Source organism: Scleropages formosus, chromosome 14 (assembly GCF_900964775.1).
Source record: "Scleropages formosus chromosome 14, fSclFor1.1, whole genome shotgun sequence".
NCBI lineage: Eukaryota > Metazoa > Chordata > Actinopteri > Osteoglossiformes > Osteoglossidae > Scleropages > Scleropages formosus.
This window is the reverse complement of record NC_041819.1, coordinates 179562-198294: the sequence shown is the minus strand read 5'-3', so window position 1 is coordinate 198294 and position 18733 is coordinate 179562. Positions and strand designations below refer to the sequence as shown.

Here is an 18733-nt window from a genome sequence, read left to right as displayed (position 1 = left end):
GGCTCGCACGCGAGCGCCTGGTGGCCAGGTCTATGCCCACGGGGCCTGGCCGGGCTCAGCCCGAAGCCACAACGTGGAGCCGCTCTTCGGTGGGCTCACCACCTGCCGGAGAAACCGTAAGGGGCCGGTGCGTTGTGATTTGGGCGGTGGTCGGGGCCGAGTGCCCGGCCGACCCAGACCTCGGGCGCCAACTCTGGTTTTTGGGACTTGGAATGTCACCTCACTGGCGGGGAAGGAGCCTGAGCTGGTGCGGGAAGTTGAGAGATACCGTCTAGATATAGTCGGGCTCACTTCCACTCACAGCTTGGGTTCTGGAACCACTCTACTCGATCGAGGGTGGACTCTCCACTATTCTGGCGTTGCCCAAGGTGAGAGGCGGCGGGCTGGTGTGGGCTTATTAATAGCCCCCCAGTTCAGCCGCCATGTGTTGGAGTCTACCCCGGTGAATGAGAGGGTCATCTCCCTACGCCTTCGGGTCAGGGAACGGTCTCTCACTGTCGTTTGTGCTTATGCGCCTAGCGGCAGTGTAGAGTACCTGGCCTTTTTAGAGTCCCTGGGGGGCGTGCTGGAAAGCGCTCCCACTGGGGACTCTGTCGTTCTACTGGGGGACTTTAACGCCCACGTGGGCAGCGACAGTGATACCTGGAGGGGCGTGATTGGGAGGAACGGCCTCCCTGATCTGAACCCGAGCGGTGAGTTGTTATTGGATTTCTGTGCTAGTCGCGGTTTATCCATAACGAACACCATGTTCATGCATAAGGGTGTCCACCAGTGCACTTGGCACCAGGACACCCTAGGTCGGAGGTCGATGATCGACTTTGTAGTCGTTTCTTCTGACCTTCGGCCATATGTCTTGGACACTCGGGTGAAGAGAGGGGCTGAGCTGTCAACTGATCACCACCTGGTGGTGAGTTGGATTCGATGGCGGGGGAAAAAGCTGGACAGACCTGGCAGGCCCAAACGCATAGTGAGGGTCTGTTGGGAACGTTTGGCGGAGGCCCCTGTCAGAGAGGTCTTCAACTCCCACCTCCGACAGAGCTTCAACCAGGTCCCGAGGGAGGTGGGGGACATTGAGTCTGAATGGACTATGTTCCGCTCCTCCATTGTCGGTGCGGCTGTTCGGAGCTGCGGCCATAAGGTCTCCGGTGCCTGTCGCGGCGGCAATCCCCGAACACGGTGGTGGACACCGGAAGTAAGGGATGCCGTCAAGCTGAAGAAGGAGTTCTATCGGGCCTGGCTGGCTCATGGGACTTCTGAAGCAGCTGACAGGTACCGACGGGCCAAACGGAGCGCGGCTCTGGCAGTCGCCGCGGCAAAAACTCGGGCTTGGGAGGAGTTCGGTGAGGCCATGGAGGAAGACTTTCGGTCGGCCTCAAAGAGATTCTGGCAAACCGTCCGGCGACTCAGAGGGGGGAAGCGGTGTTCCACGAACACTGTTTACAGTGGAAGTGGTGCGCTGCTGACCTCAGCTGAGGATGTTCTCGGGCGGTGGAAGGAGTACTTTGAGGATCTCCTCAATCCCTCCGACACGCCTTCCGTAGAGGAAGCTGAGGCTGGGGACTCGGAGGGGGACTCGTCCATTACCCTGGCTGAAGTTGCTGAGGTAGTCAAAAAACTCCTCGGTGGCAAGGCTCCGGGGGTGGATGAGATCCGCCCCGAGTTTCTCAAGTCTCTGGATGTTGTGGGGCTGTCTTGGCTGACACGCCTCTGCAGCATCGCGTGGAGTTCGGGAACGGTGCCTCTGGACTGGCAGACCGGGGTGGTGGTCCCTCTTTTTAAGAAGGGGGACCGGAGATTGTGTTCCAACTACAGGGGGATCACACTCCTTAGCCTCCCTGGGAAAGTCTATGCCAGGGTACTGGAAAGGAGAATCCGACCGATAGTCGAACCTCGGATTCAGGAGGAGCAATGCGGTTTTCGCCCTGGCCGTGGAACACTGGACCAGCTCTATACCCTCACTAGGGTGTTGGAGGGTTCGTGGGAGTTTGCCCAACCAGTCCATATGTGTTTTGTGGACCTGGAGAAGGCATTCGACCGTGTCCCTCGTGGCATCCTGTGGGGGGTGCTTCGGGATTATGGGGTTCGGGGCTCGTTGCTACGGGCTGTTCGTTCCCTGTATGACCGGAGCAGGAGCTTGGTTCGCATTGCCGGCAGTAAGTCAGACCTGTTCCCGGTGCATGTTGGACTCCGCCAGGGCTGCCCTTTGTCACCGATTCTGTTCATTATTTTTATGGACAGAATTTCTAGGCGCAGTCAGGGAACGGAGGGTGTCTGTTTTGGTGGCCGCGAGATCTCGTCTCTGCTTTTTGCGGACGATGTGGTCCTGTTGGCTTCATCAAGTCAAGACTTGCAGCGTGCACTGGGGAGGTTTGCAGCCGAGTGCGAAGCGGCGGGGATGAGAATCAGCACCTCCAAATCCGAGGCCATGGTTCTCAGTCGGAAAAAGGTGGATTGCTCCCTCCGGGTTAGGGGGGAGTTGCTCCCTCAAGTGGAGGAGTTTAAGTATCTTGGGGTCTTGTTCACGAGTGAGGGAAAAATGGAGCGGCAGGTCGACAGACGGATCGGTGCGGCGTCTGCAGTAATGCGGTCATTGTACCGGTCTGTTGTGGTGAAGAGGGAGCTGAGTCGTAAGGCGAAGCTCTCAATTTACCGGTCGATCTACGTTCCTACCCTCACCTATGGTCATGAACTCTGGATCGTGACCGAAAGAATGAGATCGCGGATACAAGCGGCAGAAATGAGTTTCCTCCGCAGAGTGGCTGGGCGCACCCTTAGGGATAGGGTGAGGAGCTCAGTCACCCGGGAGGAGCTCGGAGTAGAGCCGCTGCTCCTCCGCATCGAGAGGAGCCAGTTGAGGTGGCTCGGGCATCTGTTCCGGATGCCTCCTGGACGCCTCCCTGGGGAGGTGCTCCGGGCTTGTCCCACTGGGAGGAGGCCTCGGGGCAGACCCAGGACACGTTGGAGAGACTATGTCTCCCGGCTGGCCTGGGAACGCCTTGGGGTTCCCCCAGAGGAACTGGAGGAGGTGTGCGGGGAGAGGGAGGTCTGGAGTACTCTGCTCGGACTGCTGCCCCCGCGACCCGGCCCCGGATAAGCGGAGGAAGATGGATGGATGAATTTAGCTCATACTTTTCTCCCAAAGCAATTTACAATTGTTTATTTATAACACATATTTACTTATACATCTGAGTACTTCAAGCAGATTTTACCTGAGCATCACCAATTCACCTGAACTGCAGGAAGGTGTTTCACTGGCAAGTACCAGCGTTGCTCAATACTACACAGCTACTACTGAGCTAGAGAAAAGATTTGAACTACTACTTGCGCAAGTTGCGGGTCTAAAGACGGAAGCTTTAACTACTACGCTATCAATTTCAGAATACAGAGTCACCACTCTTCACCTGAACTGCACGTCTTTAGCCCGTGGAAGGAAAGCCACGCAAACACGGGAGAACGTGTCATTTTCGTGGCGTGAATTTAAAATGGAATTATTATGGAACGTTTTGTTACCAGACATCAAATAGTGGACCTGAAACACGTGTAATTGCTTTGACTTTTAACACTAAATCTGAATTCGTCTCCTCCCCACTTGCATTGCAGCATTGAAAAGGGAGCATCTGGCACCTGGAATCGCCCACCCTACTCCTCCTGAGTGTAAATTAAACACGTGTTAGTGCCAGACAGCACAAGTAGGCAGGGAGATGAACACTGGATTGAGGATGGCTACGTGCACCTATTTCTCCATGTGACGAGGGATGGAGGAGAGTGGGCTGAAGGACGAACAACCAGAGTGAAACTGGCAGCCATGGCTATGGTCTCCTGGTCTTCACTCCAACCCGTTGTTGCCCCACTTCTGCTTATAGCAGCATCAGCCCCTTTATCCAATCCGAGTTTAACAAAAAGACAGACTTTCACACCATGATTTCAGCAGTTTCAATACTATTTGTATTGCCATTATCATTACGATATCTTTATCCAGTTTTACCCCTAGAGCTGGAGCAGTCGATCTTAAGAAAAGTACAAGAGCTCTAACTACCAGTCTCTCAGTTGCACATATGCCGTGTGGATAGAAAGAAGTTCTTATTTTCAATACTGTAACAGAGGCTGACTAAAGCGGAGTTTTTTAAATCTGTGATGTAAAAAAATGAATTTGCTTTTCGGGTCCATATTTCTGGGCTGCCCTTCCACATAAGAGCCAGAAGTGAACCATCGAGACGCCTGCAGACCTGTAACCTGCCTTGTGACTGGGGACTGCACAGCCTTCCTCTGCTGGATCTGCTGACTTCACACCCTGGCTGAGAGATTCCTGTCAGAACAACTTCCCTTTTTTTCACCATTAAAATGACACTTTTCCTCCCCCTCTGTTCTCTTGCCTTGCCACTGCCCCCTTCTGTCAAACCATCATGTTTTTATAACTCCCCGATGCGTTCAGTCGTCATGGTGATGAATCCGCCAGAAGCGGAACTCTTACCTCAACCCATCAGTCAGAGTTGTCAAATAGACAGCTGTAAAAGGCATGTTTCTCACCAATTCTGACGTCCTTTTTATTCTTACTCTCAAAGTTACTTTTCTCCGTGTCAGCTCTCCGATGGCCCTGCCCACATTCCTCTTTGTTAAACCATAAAACTGGACAGGCTGCTGTGAAAGAGCCCGAGGGCTCCTAAACTCTGGAAAGTGTTTGAAATTCTACATCCTCACCCTGCTCTCCAGGAATTCAGATCTCCGCAAAGTGGAGGCACGTGGTCTCTGAGAGGTCACACATCTGTGGGTCTCTGCCAGTCACCTGCGGGCAAAAAGGAACGTACCAATCAGATCATGGGAAGACCTCAAGGGAGGCGGAGCTCTGCCAATAAATCACATCACAGTCGTGACAAGGCAAGCGGTCCAGCCATGACCTTGGTCCAATGCAAAGTGCGCATGCCAAGTGTACCTGAAGCCTGCTGCTGGAGGCATGTGTGTGGGAGTGTGTTCTGCATGCATGCCTTTAAATGTGTAGGCAAAACAAATGGACAAAATGCTTGGACCCCCTCGCTCCCATGGACCGCAGCACAGCACCCGGGATGCTGGCAGGCTCTGGAGCTCGGATGCAGGTGGCGAGAAAGACGCCCACGGAGCCAAACAAGAGCAGGTACATGCCCCCGCCCCCCGGGCCTCACACACCATCGAGGAGCGGTGCCTTTTGTCCAGGTCTCCTAAAGTCTAACAGTGGCCAGGGCCTTTGTTAGTAGGGTACAAACTGCTGGAAGTGTGTGTGACCTCCAGTTGGCATGTGAAGAAGATATTTTTTATTTTAAGGGCTGCAGCAGGTCGGCCTCAAAAAGATTCTGGCAAACCGTCCGGCGACTCAGAGGGGGGAAGCGGTGTTCCACAAACACTGTTTACAGTGGAAGTGGTGCACTGCTGACCTCAGCTGAGGATGTCCTCGGGCGGTGGAAGGAGTACTTTGAGGATCTCCTCAATGCCTCCGACATGCCTTCCGTAGAGGAAGCTGAGGCTGGGGACTTGGAGGGGGACTCGTCCATTACCCTGGCTGAAGTTGCTGAGGTAGTCAAAAAACTGCTCGGTGGCAAGGCTCCGGGGGTGGATGAGATCCGCCCCGAGTTTCTCAAGTCTCTGGATGTTGTGGGGCTGTCTTGGCTGACACGCCTCTGCAGCATCGCGTGGAGTTCAGGAACGGTGCCTCTGGACTGGCAGACCGGGGTGGTGGTCCCTCTTTTTAAGAAGGGGGACCGGAGATTGTGTTCCAACTACAGGGGGATCACACTCCTTAGTCTCCCTGGGAAAGTCTATGCCAGGGTACTGGAAAGGAGAATCCGACCGATAGTCAAACCTCGGATTCAGGAGGAGCAATGGGGTTTTCGCCCTGGCCGTGGAACACTGGACCAGCTCTATACCCTCACTAGGGTTCTGGAGGGCTCGTGGGAGTTTGCCCAACCAGTCCATATGTGTTTTGTAGACCTGGAGAAGGCATTCGACCGTGTCCCTCGTGGCATCCTGTGGGAGGTACTTCGGGATTATGGGGTTCGGGGCTCGCTGCTACGGGCTGTTCGTTCCCTGTATGACCGGAGCAGGAGCTTGGTTCGCATTGCCGGCAGTAAGTCAGACCTGTTCCCGGTGCATGCTGGACTCTGCCAGGGCTGCCCTTTGTCACCGATTCTGTTCATTATCTTCATGGACAGAATTTCTAGGCGCAGCCAGGGAACGGAGGGTGTCTGTTTTGGTGGCCGCGAGATCTCGTCTCTGCTTTTTGTGGATGATGTGGTCCTGTTGGCTTCATCAAGTCAAGACTTGCAGCGTGCACTGGAGAAGTTTGCAGCCGAGTGCGAAGCGGCGGGGATGAGAATCAGCACCTCCAAATCCGAGGCCATGGTTCTCAGTCGGAAAAAGGTGGATTGCCCCCTCCGGGTTAGGGGGGAGCTCCTCCCTCAAGTGGAGGAGTTTAAGTATCTTGGGGTCTTGTTCACAAGTGAGGGAAAAAATGGAGCGGCAGGTTGACGGACGGATCGGTGCGGCGTCCGCAGAAATGCGGTCATTGTACCGGTCTGTTGTGGTGAAGAGGGAGCGAGTCGTAAGGCGAAGCTCTCAATTTACCGGTCGATCTACGTTCCTACCTTCACCTATGGTCATGAACTCTGGATCATGACCGAAAGAATGAGATCGCGGATACAAGTGGCAGAAATGAGTTTCCTCCGCAGTGTGGCTGGGCGCACCCTTAGGGATAGGGTGAGGAGCTCAGTCACCCGGGAGGAGCTTGGAGTAGAGCCGCTGCTCCTCCGCATCGAGAGGAGCCAATTGAGGTGGCTCGGGCATCTGTTCTGGATGCCTCCTGGATGTCTCCCTGGGGAGGTGTTCTGGGCTTGTCCCACTGGGAGGAGGCCTTAGGGCAGACCCAGGACACGTTGGAGAGACTATGTCTCCCGGCTGGCCTGGGAACGCCTTGGGGTTTCCCCAGAGGAACTGGAGGAGGTGTGTGGGGAGAGGGAAGTCTGGAGGACTCTGCTCGGACTGCTGCCCCCGCAACCCGGCCCCGGATAAAGCGGAGGAAGATGGATGGATGGATGGGCTGCAACAGGTTCCCGTTGATAAGTCAGCTATGTGAAAAGCCGTGACTCCTCTTTCGCATCCCAGAGTAAATGGTTCAAGGACAGGGAATGCATGACATGGACTGGGATGTGGCCGAGTGCCAGCAGCTCCACACGTAAAGGACAGCATGTGTGGCGTGCGCGCGCACGCACGCACGCCTGTAAATGTTCACTTTCAACTGTCTTCTTATGATGACAGAAGTCACTCACGAACACTCCCACACACACACACACACACACACACACACACACACACACACACACACACACACACACAGGTTTCGAGGTGGTGTTAAATCCAGGCCAAGTGACACATCACAGTGGACAACAAAATGCCTTATAACACACCATAATATTCTCTATAAGACTGTAAAAGCACAATTCATGCAAGACTTCCATGCCAAAGCTGTTAGAGCCCCGCAGTACAAACACCCACTACTAGAACAGATACCGCAACTCTAATCCCCCCATCTCTGCTTTTTCGAACAGACCGCATGTCCACACGCTGAGTTCTCCAGAACACACACTTTTCACCAAAGAGAAAACACTTACAGTTCGTCTGCAAACACAGCTGACTGGTATGAACTGCCTACCTCAAGGGTCCAACAGCAGGAACCCATCCTCAGTCGCTGTTACCTGCTGTCCCTCTAGTGCATCTTGCCAAAACGAGCACTTGGCAGGACTTGTTGGATCAAATGGGAGGTGTGTGGTGCTTCACAACTCTGGATCTGAACATTATCGGCAGTAATGTGTGTTCCCCAGAAAACAGAGAATAATAGAGCCGTTAAACCACTCATGGTGCTGGTCATTCGCTCCCGCGCCCAAGAGAAGAACATGCAAAGTTTCCAGGAGTCACGCTTCCTCTGACGCTCAGCACCGGTCTGTCGGCATTTCCTGTTTACGGTTCATTCCTTTCAACCTCCCGTCGACCTGAGCCGACTGTTGCCGGGATCTGTTTGCACCGGCGTCTGCATCGATCCCCTCCCGACCAACCAGCTGGTCGAAAACCAACCAAAGCGATGACAAACGAGTGTGACACACACCCTACAAAGTGCACAAGTCAGTCCCACACACACATAAACATAACACAGATTGTATGACTGGAGTTGCTGGGGAAGGGGCGGTGAGAGGGGGTGCGGTGCGGGGTGTTTGTGCAGAAGAACAGAGAGGTCTGTCTGTTCAAGCAGCGGACTGAGTGCCTTTCAGCAGAGGCCTTGAGTTTGTCTTGGAGCCGTTTTCCACATGGCGTCTGAAGTGGGACGGGTTGCACAGGGACACCCTGACTTGGAGAGCATGAACAAAGGCGACACTGTTCAGATAGAAGCCGGCAGATACACAGCAGCTTGTTGACACCCGGTCCACAGCCCGACACTTACAATACAAACTCGGACTGTCGGGGCAGCGCGCCGGCGGCATGGACCACGTCTCTCGCAGACAGCGCGTCCTCTCAGGCCTCTTCGAGGATAGAAGGAGCCTGTGTAAAACACACATCCCTGAATTCATTCTGGCAACGAATTATGTCCATCCACCAGGTAACAGTGACCATGAAGAGCAGGTGACTCAACCAGTAGAGTTGTGACCATAGCAAGCACCAGCTGGACACAGACATCCTGGAGGGATTCGGCACTTCACACTCAGAAGCCCCTGTGCATCATGTGACCAGATGCCTGGGTGGACGTCTTCACCTCTTGAAAGCAGAACCTAGTGGCTCCTCACGCAGACACATTCTCCTCAGTTGTGCCCCTCCACCACCTTGCAGCCCAGTGTCTCCGAGCTGATGGCTCTGCGGTGAAACCCGTTTATATACCAGTGTGAACAGCACCAATGGACAGTGTGAGTCCACCTGGGCAACCCCTGTATGGGACAAATGGGATAGACGAATGAAAGAAAAGCAACACACAAGCATCCTACAGCTATGGGAACTGGTGCAGAAAAGCTGGGAAGACATGGCTCCTCATTTTCTCCCCAATCTCACTAACCAAAACCCTTGTGAAGAAAAACTTCCTCCCAGCAAGCAGACTCACATTTTTTTACTGGTTACATACCTGCACTACTCTGTGGGTGCGTATGCATGATCATCACATTTATCTTCAGCCGCACAATGGTGGAACAAGTCTCCAACAGAGGTCGTCTATCAATCATTGACAAAACTCAACCACCAACTTAGCCTCTAGTTAAATTACAACCCAATGGAACTAGCAGTTTCTGGAATGAGTCCTAATTCTAGTCTCTTCTGGATCCACAGCACCTTGATCCAGTAAAGACTGTTCTTCTGTGATCAACAAGGGTGCAACCAACTAAGTCTTCTTCTTGTGTACTTAGATGTTTGCTTGCACTGTCCTGTATTTTGGCACAACGCCCACCCCCAACATTGCTTTCGATAGAACTGTTAGCTACGCAAAAACAGCATAATAAAAATAATCAATAGGGGGCCTTGCAGTGTCTAGTGTCTCTGCACATCAGCCTTGTCTGCAAACACTAGAAAGAACAGAGCATGTTGGTTTTCTTGGTACCAACGGGGTTCAGCTGCAGAAGACAGTGGTTTGACAGCGTCGTGGATTACCCCGCTGGCCTCCCAGGGGTGATCAGCTTGTAGAAGTGCTAATGTGGGAAGCTCCATGCTAAATTCCATTACTGGCTCGCAAGTCAACGTGAAATCAAACGCTTGTAACTCATTAACCCAGGTGTTGAGAGCGAAAAGGGAAGTGAAACTACCATGCGCACCCCTCATGGTTTAGGTATGGGTCACACAGTGGGTATGTGTACAGTCTGGGTAGAGGCTTCTCACATTCAGTTTTCCCAAGTCGCTGGTGACCATCAGACAAACTGGTGATCAAGCCAACGCTTCAGAAGATGTATCTGGTGAGTCCAATCCTCAGTCTCCAAGGTCTCTCATCTGATCAGGCTAGATGGTCCACCCCCCACCACTGAGCATGTTTCCACATCCAACGTGAAGATAAAGAAAACCCACCTGCAGGTTTATCTCAAACATGCACTGCTGACTGACAATAGTGTTGGAAAGGGGAGAAACAGACTTCTGGGAAGTTTTGAACAAGCAACCCCAAGAGCCCAAGTGTTACAGTACCTCATGGTCTTCACGGACACAGTCTATATTAAGAACTTTGGCTTCCTACCTTCTTATTCCCGTAACCATTCCTCATTCTTTTCTGGAATATTCTTTCGCAACAGCACATGTCTACTAAAGGATTCCATTTGGGACAGTATGGCTACAGGGCTTCCTGTCTTCAATTAAAAAGAGCATTAATGTGACTTTGACAGAAGAGATTCATTGTCAACAAAGGTCAAGACCTCCTAGCCATGCCTGAACCGATGTTACTGGATAGCATCCCAGAGTATCTCTTAACAATAGTTCACCCATTGCTCAGGTTACATGGGGTTGCCAAGCGGTGGGTCACCAAGGACCATATCTGTTGTAAGATCCTAATGTCGACTGGCAAGATCAGATTTGAACGCCTCCATGGAGGTCCAGCCGGGAGTGAGAATCAACAGCAAATCTCCATGGACATGATGGGCTTTTTCTCCTCTACCCACGTCTAACCTCAAGGGTCACGTTGGCTCCCTGCAGCAGATCTTGTCAAGGACCTACCAGGTCTCCAGTAAATGTGGTCGAGAATGCTTCTGGTGTGGGTTCAGAACCTTCAACCTACCTAGGAAAGGAATAACTCAATGCCCCTGAAACTGTGGACTTTTTCTCTGCATGTATGAGTAAGTTTTTGGCAGGTTCATTGCATTCCTCAAGTCATCAGACCCCATCGTGTTGCTATCCTTAACAGGCAAACAAATTAAACGCGTCAACCATTCTCCTCAAGACAAAATGTAATACAAAGTGCACGGCCACATCCAGGCACAGAAGGTCTCTGGTTTAGAACATCACATTTATTCATTTAGCTAAAGCTTTTGTCCTTATCCACAACCTTATCTCTCCTGGGTGACCAGTGGACTCTCTCATTTCTGTGCCCAAATCGCCAACAGGAAAACCCACCAGTCACCATTATACCTCCACACGCTCTCCAAGTGGAACATTCAAACATCATCAAACTATGGTAATACCGCACTCCCTCTGATTAAGCCATTCAGGAGTACATTAACAGGTGAAAGCACGGCAGCTCTCATCAGACTCCTCCCTATCCTGAATTCAGTCATCGGATCCTACTGTTTAGAGTCACTATCACTCAAGGTCATCCCCTCTCAGTGAGCCATCAATCATTCAACACCACACGTCCCTGTGATGCTCAGTCCTCCCAGACACCACAGGGTCCGTAAGGCTTGCCACCCTCCCTCCGACGGCTTCACAAGTGGTATGTAAATCAGCACATTCATGCTGACATACAAGCCACCGGAAGCCGATTAAATTAATTATGCGAAAGAGCTTAAGAAGCAAAGAGGCGAAGTTCAAAGAGGTAAACCAAATGAAGGGCCAAGAAACCTCACTGTCTTGCAAAGGCAACGCAAGCGCTTATTAGCCGTGTGCTGCACACAGCTCTGTGTTGACCATGTGTGGAGCCCGAGCAAAGTGCTGACATCACGTGAGCAGCTGTGGACTCATCTGTGCACCTGGAGCTGGAATGTAGGACGGCCCCAACAGCAGCTATGTTTCTGTAGTCCCACATCACACTGCGGGGGGAGGGGTCGATGGGCTTTGCCATGGGTCATTTGGTCACATTTGCATTACCCATTGACACAGAAGTATCTACATAGCAACATACTGCGCACGCATGCATGCAAGCATGCACACCGACACACCAGTTTCTATAGGAGATACACAGGTGCAGAGACTAATACAAAATTCATAATCATAACAGCAGATTCATTTGCCAACAAGCCCCAAGATAAAGAAAAATGCATATGTATACATACACATAGCACACACACGCACGCGCACACACAATTCTGTCAATGCACCGTTGATCCCTCATAGCAATACTCCAACAGACCCCAGAGGAATGACTCAGTTTCAGCACAGCACATGCCAACACCCAAAACAACTTATCAATATCTGACACTAGGGAGGGTTGGGCCTGTCAATGGGTAGCAACTCATCAGCATGTCCCAGCCCCAGTCCCAGTTTTAAACTCAGTCTCAGCCCCAGTCCATAGAGCACCGAAGTGGATAAAATGAGAGCTAAAATTAGCTCTGCAGCCACTGCACTGCCATATGTGTCAGGGGCTGCCTCCCTTCCAGGACCAAACACCCACACCCACATAAACACATACATGCACGAAGACATTTTGTGATGGTATGCTGCCAGTCTGGTTTCACATTCCACGTCGATTCCTCCTTCCAAGGACATCATGAGCAGATCAGAAGAAATCATCCCATATTAAGGCTCACAGAGAGGCCCAACACCCAGAGAGCACTGAAGTGTCCATGCTGGGGAAGGCGCCCTTTAACCTGATCGCACATCCCAGGAGGGAATTGCCTAGTTATGAGAACTTGCACTGCTGTCATGGCAACGAGACTGCCTCGCCTGTGCTCTGGCCTCAGGTACGAGGGCAGTAATGTAGGCTCATTAGGCATGAAGAGCAGCAATGAACTAGGAAAAGGGACACCATATCTACATATCAGGAACAGAGATACACAAACAAAATAAAAATTGACGTCACTACATTAAATAAATGTTTCGCAAACGATAAAAACTACAGTTTACTCATAGACAGTGAAATGGACAGTGAAAAAAAGACAGGAATAACCACCGATACACTCTTGGCCTGGTAAGCATGCTGGTTGGATAATGGAGTGTCTATGGTCATGACAAGCTCAGCACAACTGATGCTGAAAAACGGGAGTGTGTGAAGCTGCAATCAGGCCACATCACTCACCTTTCAGTCTCCTGCTGCCCCTTCTCCTCCTGGGAGGCTGGCAGTCAGCGAGCCCCGTGATTTTGGATGACCTGCAAAGACAATGCAGGGCTATGAGTCTCTAATCTGAGTTTGATTCCACTGCCTCCTGCAAAATGACACAGGTCCTCAGCTCAGTCCTGTTCCATGATTTCTAAAATGTGCTGGACACCATGGAACATGCAGGTTTCCAGCTTTAATGCTTGTGGAGACTTGTGGTTGTATTCTTGAGAAAGATATGCGAGCTGGGTGAGTGCTGGACAGACACAGGTATTACCCTCAGGTTGCATGAGGGGTAAAACCTGCAACAGGAGGGATGTTACACTCAACCCTAGAGTGTCTAAACACATCATTACCTGTGGGAGGGTAAAAGGTGAGACCCCTGTCTGCTTCAATAAGCCTGTTTCTATTTAATTGAGGGTATGATTCACTCAAAATCGTGGACTGTGAGTGAGTGTGTGTCTCATGTGAGTGTGGACTTAGAAACAGGCAGGAACACCTTCCTCTGCTGAGCAAATGGTTGCTTTGTAACGCAGGTGAGCTTTGGCCCTGGACTCGCTAGTGGTTGAGAGTACTACGGTAAGGAGAACATGGGTGTCTACTGCCTCATTTACACAGGTGAGTCAGCTGAGGGTAAGCACCTCAATCAAAGGTACGACTGGGGGAGCAGGGTTTTGAACCCAGCTCTTTTGGGTGCAAGGCGACAGCTCTACTGTGCTCATCCCAGTCCTGCAGAACAGCACATTCAACACAAACAATCACCTTTATCTTTAAGGCAAAACTGCTCATAAGGGGTCCCTCTTACTGCACCACCACCTGCGGTGCCCAACGGCTTGCACCTTGTCACACGACGTAAACGTTTCCCCTTCCCATCGGGGGGGAGGTCCCACTGAGATACAGAGAGCTGTGAAAATGGCCATTTTTGGTCCGCTGCATCGCCACAGCAAGCACCAAGGCCGGGTGCGCTTGTTTACAGTCCTGCCAACCGCTTTGAACCAATTTACTTCGACTGAAGAAATGGACATTCAACTTAAATGAACTCAAACAGGGCCAAGGAAGTAATCAGCTCTGTATAACAAACACATAAAACATGGTGAATTGAGTAAAGAACACATTGTCATACAGGGTTCAATACAGGGGTACATTTCCTGCACTTGGGGCAGACCTGGATGAAACGCAGTGCTTTCCATTACCCACCAATTGACAGACAGTTCCAGGAATGCTGACTGTCTAACGCAGACCAGTCAGTGTACACAGCCCCACAGGTGTAAACAGAGTAAAAATAGCCATATACAGTACAGGAGCCTTAGCACAACATACATAACTTAATCAGGCACACAACAAATGCTGTAGTACAAAGCACCTTACAAAGTTTACACTGTTCGTGAATGGTAGAGCTAGAGAGAGATACTCCAGCACCCCTCTTGGGACTCAAACCAGAAACTTCTGGGTCATAAGTCCAGTTCCCCAACTACGAAACACAATAGATGGCAGCCCACAGATGGAATAAATGGAAAGCCAGATTTCTGACCCTGAACAACGGTCAACATCCCACCCTCACTGTGCAGATCACGGGGTGGGATGCTACTCCAAACACACCCGACTCCGGACACAGTGACCACATCAATGACTTTATGATGAAACACAACCTTCAGAAAACGTTCAACGTTACCATCTCTAAACAGGAACCCACTCGCTTTCCAGTGGCCAGAGTAGAAGTTGAACAGAATCAATGAATTCAGAATAAATGAGTTCATGATGGGGTCAAACGTTAGCAGGTGTCCCTTTTGGGAGAAAAACCCATCAGATACTGCAGTGGTTATGCAACACACAGGTGAGTAACTGGCTGTTTAATCCCCAACTGTCCCTACGCAGTTCCCACCAGTGCCACCCAAAGCCCAACAGTCAACTGGAAAGGACGTCAATGCCATGCAGCCAAAATTGACCTTTACTGAACTTTAAAGAGGGTCATCGGGAATCACCAGTGCAGCATCAACATAAACACTGGGTGGGGTGAACGGTGAGGAATATACACAGTCTTTGTGCCAACCTGAAACAGTGTGATGTTTCACATACATAAAGGGAGAAGAACGGAGGGCGAGGAGGGGAACACACCCTGTTTCCAAATAGATTACACTGACCTCCCACAAACACACACTTTTTGATAAAATGGAAGACCCTTTACTATTTTCTCTAATAATATAGTAAACAGGGTGTTTTTGTATTTATGTACACATACAATAGGGTAAATTATCTTTTCCTGCCTGAAAGACTGCCATAACATTTAGAGAGAGAGAGAGAGAGAGAGAGAGAACTGCAACGTGTGAGAGAGAGAGAGAAAGAACACTGGGTGTGTCTCCAGGGAAAGCTGATTGACTTGTCACAGGTTGTTAGCTGTCAGGATGTGGTATGGCAACACGTGATCACATGGTGATTGCTGCCAGAGTCGGAGTCAAAGTCGAACTCCTCGAATACGGCCGAGATGAGAGACGGTCCAGGACACTTTCACCTGGAACAGACCCGTGGACAGGACTAAAGACCTTTGAAAGATTGATAAAGACTCAATAACAGAGCTGTAGGTCATCAGTAATATGATGTAATGATATGATGTGTGATCAATAATATGATGCATATGTGTTGTCAGTTTGCCAGCAGAAAGAGCTGGTTTCCAAACCCCTCTGTTGGAAACTCACCACCTGTTTAATGGTGTGAGGGTGCAGCAGGATGGCAGCCATAAAGTCTGAACAGTGACAGAGCGAGAAGAAAGAAAGCAGCTACTCCATCTCCTCGTCATGCTGTGGAGGATGGAGCAGCACAAGAAGGCAGCAGGCGGTCCTCCTCTGCCTCTCCCAGCCCACCTCAGCGACAGCTCACCACTCAGGGTCTGGAACTTCCCCAGAGTCCCACTATACTGCCCATGGAGGGTGGTCATGATGATAGCTCTCAGGTCTCAAGTGAACAGTGTGCTTGGACCACCAGACAAGTAGAACGAAAGGGTGACCCATCGAGGAACTGCACACCCCTTCCTTCTCACGCCCGTAATGCTGGACCCTTTGCCTGTTGCACCTCCTACCTCCCCAGGTCCAGGCAGTGGACTCACCAGTAGGTCCAGGACTTAAATCCCAGGAGTCGTGCTTGGACACACTAGTTGACCCAAATGACCAGAGTACAAACTGGGCAACCATCAGTATTGTTCACTCATCCATCATCGATGACCACTGCTCCAGTGGATGGTCGCAGTGGCGCAGAGCCTATCCTGGAGGCAATGGGTATAAAGCAGGACACCAATCCATTGTAGGGCGATTACGCGCACTGTATCACTCACACACACAAAAGGCAATTTAGTGTCCCCAATTCACCTGAAATGCATGTCTTTTTAATGTGTAAAAATGTTTGCAAAGCAAGAGAGTAAATACACACACACACACACACACACACACACACACACACACACACACACAATTTTCAGAACCGCTCGTCCCATACGGGGTCGCGGGGAACCGGAGCCTACCCGGGAACACAGAGAGTAAATATATAAAATGAAACTGGTGCCAATAATGTAGTAAGGGCTTTACGCCAATAGCTCTGACACTCCAGATGCAATGTGGTATGTCCCACCTTACGTAAGCGCTACAGTCTCATGCTGTTTTGTGTTCTTGTTTCCATCCCATGGGAAATAAGTTTGCCAGGCGAGAGAGACTCTGGCTTCCGCCAGTCGTTCCCATCTCTCCCACTTCCACAGGCCACCAGCTTGGACGAGTGAGTTAAGAACACCCTCTCCATGGACTCTCGGTGAGTCCCTTCAACACGAGAGTCTCGTTGGATGGAGCATGAAGCAGCTGGACATGCCTGACGCTTGCCTTGGGCTGGGCGCCGCCGCTCTGGGGGATTTCCCCCCACGAATGGCGATTAATCCATGGCACGCTAATTAAAGTATTGCTCCCCGAGGCCCTGAGGACAGGAAACTATTTGGAGCAGGGAGGGGGGGGGCAGGCCTTTGTACCGAGGTGTTCTGAACTCTTATTTGGAGCTATGCCCTTACTATAACCTTCACAATGGAGGGAGGTGGGGGAGCGAAGCTGCCCGCGACATCAGCACTATACAGCCGACGCGGAGAGCTAAAAAGCAGATGGAATTCCCAAGACCGCCACAGCTGTGAGAACAAGGTTAGAGGAAGGACAGCGCACAGCTGAGCCAGTAAGAAGGTCCAGCGCGGAGAAAGAGTGGCTCTGGGGGTTAATGCTTGAGCTGGAACGAGAGACTGCTCCCAAGACATCCAGCAAACACTCGAGAGATGGTCAGCCCTGGGGTCTTCAAAATTGCTCCTCGCTCTCCTGCAAAAGCAGCCCTTCAGGTTCACGATAATCGGCCGAGGTGGCTGAGGATGTCGTGAAGGATCCCGTGGAGGATGCGGCAAAAAGACTCCAGAGATGATGGTAGGTTTTTGAGTGCCACTCTTCCTTGGAGAGTCCCTTAACCTGCTCTCCAGGGGTCGACCCCCTTATGCCAGGCGGACGAGTAGCTGTGAATCAGCCCTATCCGTCACCATGGTAACCAAGAAAGTCTGAAAGCAGCAGAAAGAAACAGCTGCGGAAATGTGGGTACATCATCTGCAGCGTTCTGAGGTCAAGCCAGAGCTCATCTGGAGCCTTTGGGAGAACTCCGCACCATCGGCCTCATTGTAGTTTCTGCTATTCTGGACACACCTGGGGAGTACAAAGCTTAACATTCCTGCTTGATATCCCACCGCAATTTTCAGTACCAAACAGTAGATAAAAAAGCTGCCAGTAAGAGGTGAGTCACTTCCGATGGCATGTGAGACAATGCAGTCAGGAATTCCAAGGCCGTTCATGTGAGCAATGCAAATGGCAGGGTGTAGCACGTTGCCTTCAAACACAATGGACTATGGTTTGCGGTACAGGCACATTACCAGCCCCACGGTAAACACCATGCAATGAAAGAGAGCTGTCGCCAAACTCCTTGCCCCCAGTACACCACCCCAGATCCTTTCTCTGGAAACTTGTGGTGTATCGCAGGCACCCCATAAGCACAAGTGCATTTGAAAGGTCCCATCACTATCATCCCAGCTGCAGAGAAAGCAAGGTTTTGCTGCACAAGACAAGAGGCGGCGCGAGTTTCCTTTTTGTCGCTGCACCGCGATAAAAGCCAGAAAGGCATCACTTCTGTATGCTGGAACTTGCCATCAGTGTTCAGTGTACAATCAGCAGCTAAAAAGCAGGACAGCTGTGCTCCTATGAACTATCACACTTCGATAATGTATGCAAAAAGAAAAAAGGTTCAATGGAAAAAATGGGGGTGTGACAGAACACAATAATAATACAGTTAAAAAAAAAAAAAAAAAAAAGAAAAGCACAAATTAAAAACTCAGGATTAAACTGGAAGACAATCTACTGCAAATGAAGGATGAAAAATAATGAAAGCAAGTAGGTGATATCCAAATTATTCCCAAAGTGCACTCGCAAAAGTTTAGCATTATGTAGATCAAGTTCCTCTATTTACTCATCCTGTCATACCAAATGGAGTAATTATAACACACGGCGTGGCAAAACTCACTGCCCCATATCTTCTGGAAAAATGATTTTACTGGACGTAATGAAGCAGTGCTCCGAGACGTTATACAGGTCTTACACACAGCACCTCTGCATCCTGGAAAAGACCGGATCGGCACCCCGGCAGCAGAGATGGAAACGTGTCCGTCCTAATGGCATTACAGCCCAGCCCTAATTCCCCACGGCGGCGTGTGCTCACGACCCTGGACATCAAACAGGAGCC

General features: G+C 50.9%; 1 protein-coding gene across 7 annotated transcripts in view; it reads right to left on the bottom strand.

Annotated features, from left to right (window-relative positions):
• Nucleotides 1-18733, bottom strand: part of LOC108918138 (protein FAM126B) — a 51876-nt gene that overhangs the window by 27524 nt on the left and 5619 nt on the right. For 4 of the 7 annotated variants that reach the window (XM_018725176.2, XM_018725206.2, XM_018725216.2 and 1 more), the window contains exons 2-3: nucleotides 12923-12993; nucleotides 4699-4783 (exon numbers count right to left, since the gene is read on the bottom strand). The gene's annotated coding sequence lies outside the window, so the exon portion shown is untranslated. Of the gene's footprint in view, nucleotides 1-4698; nucleotides 4784-8458; nucleotides 8557-12922; nucleotides 12994-18733 lie in introns of all 7 variants that reach the window. The other 3 variants (XM_018725184.2, XM_018725190.2, XM_018725198.2) reach the window with 3 other exon arrangements.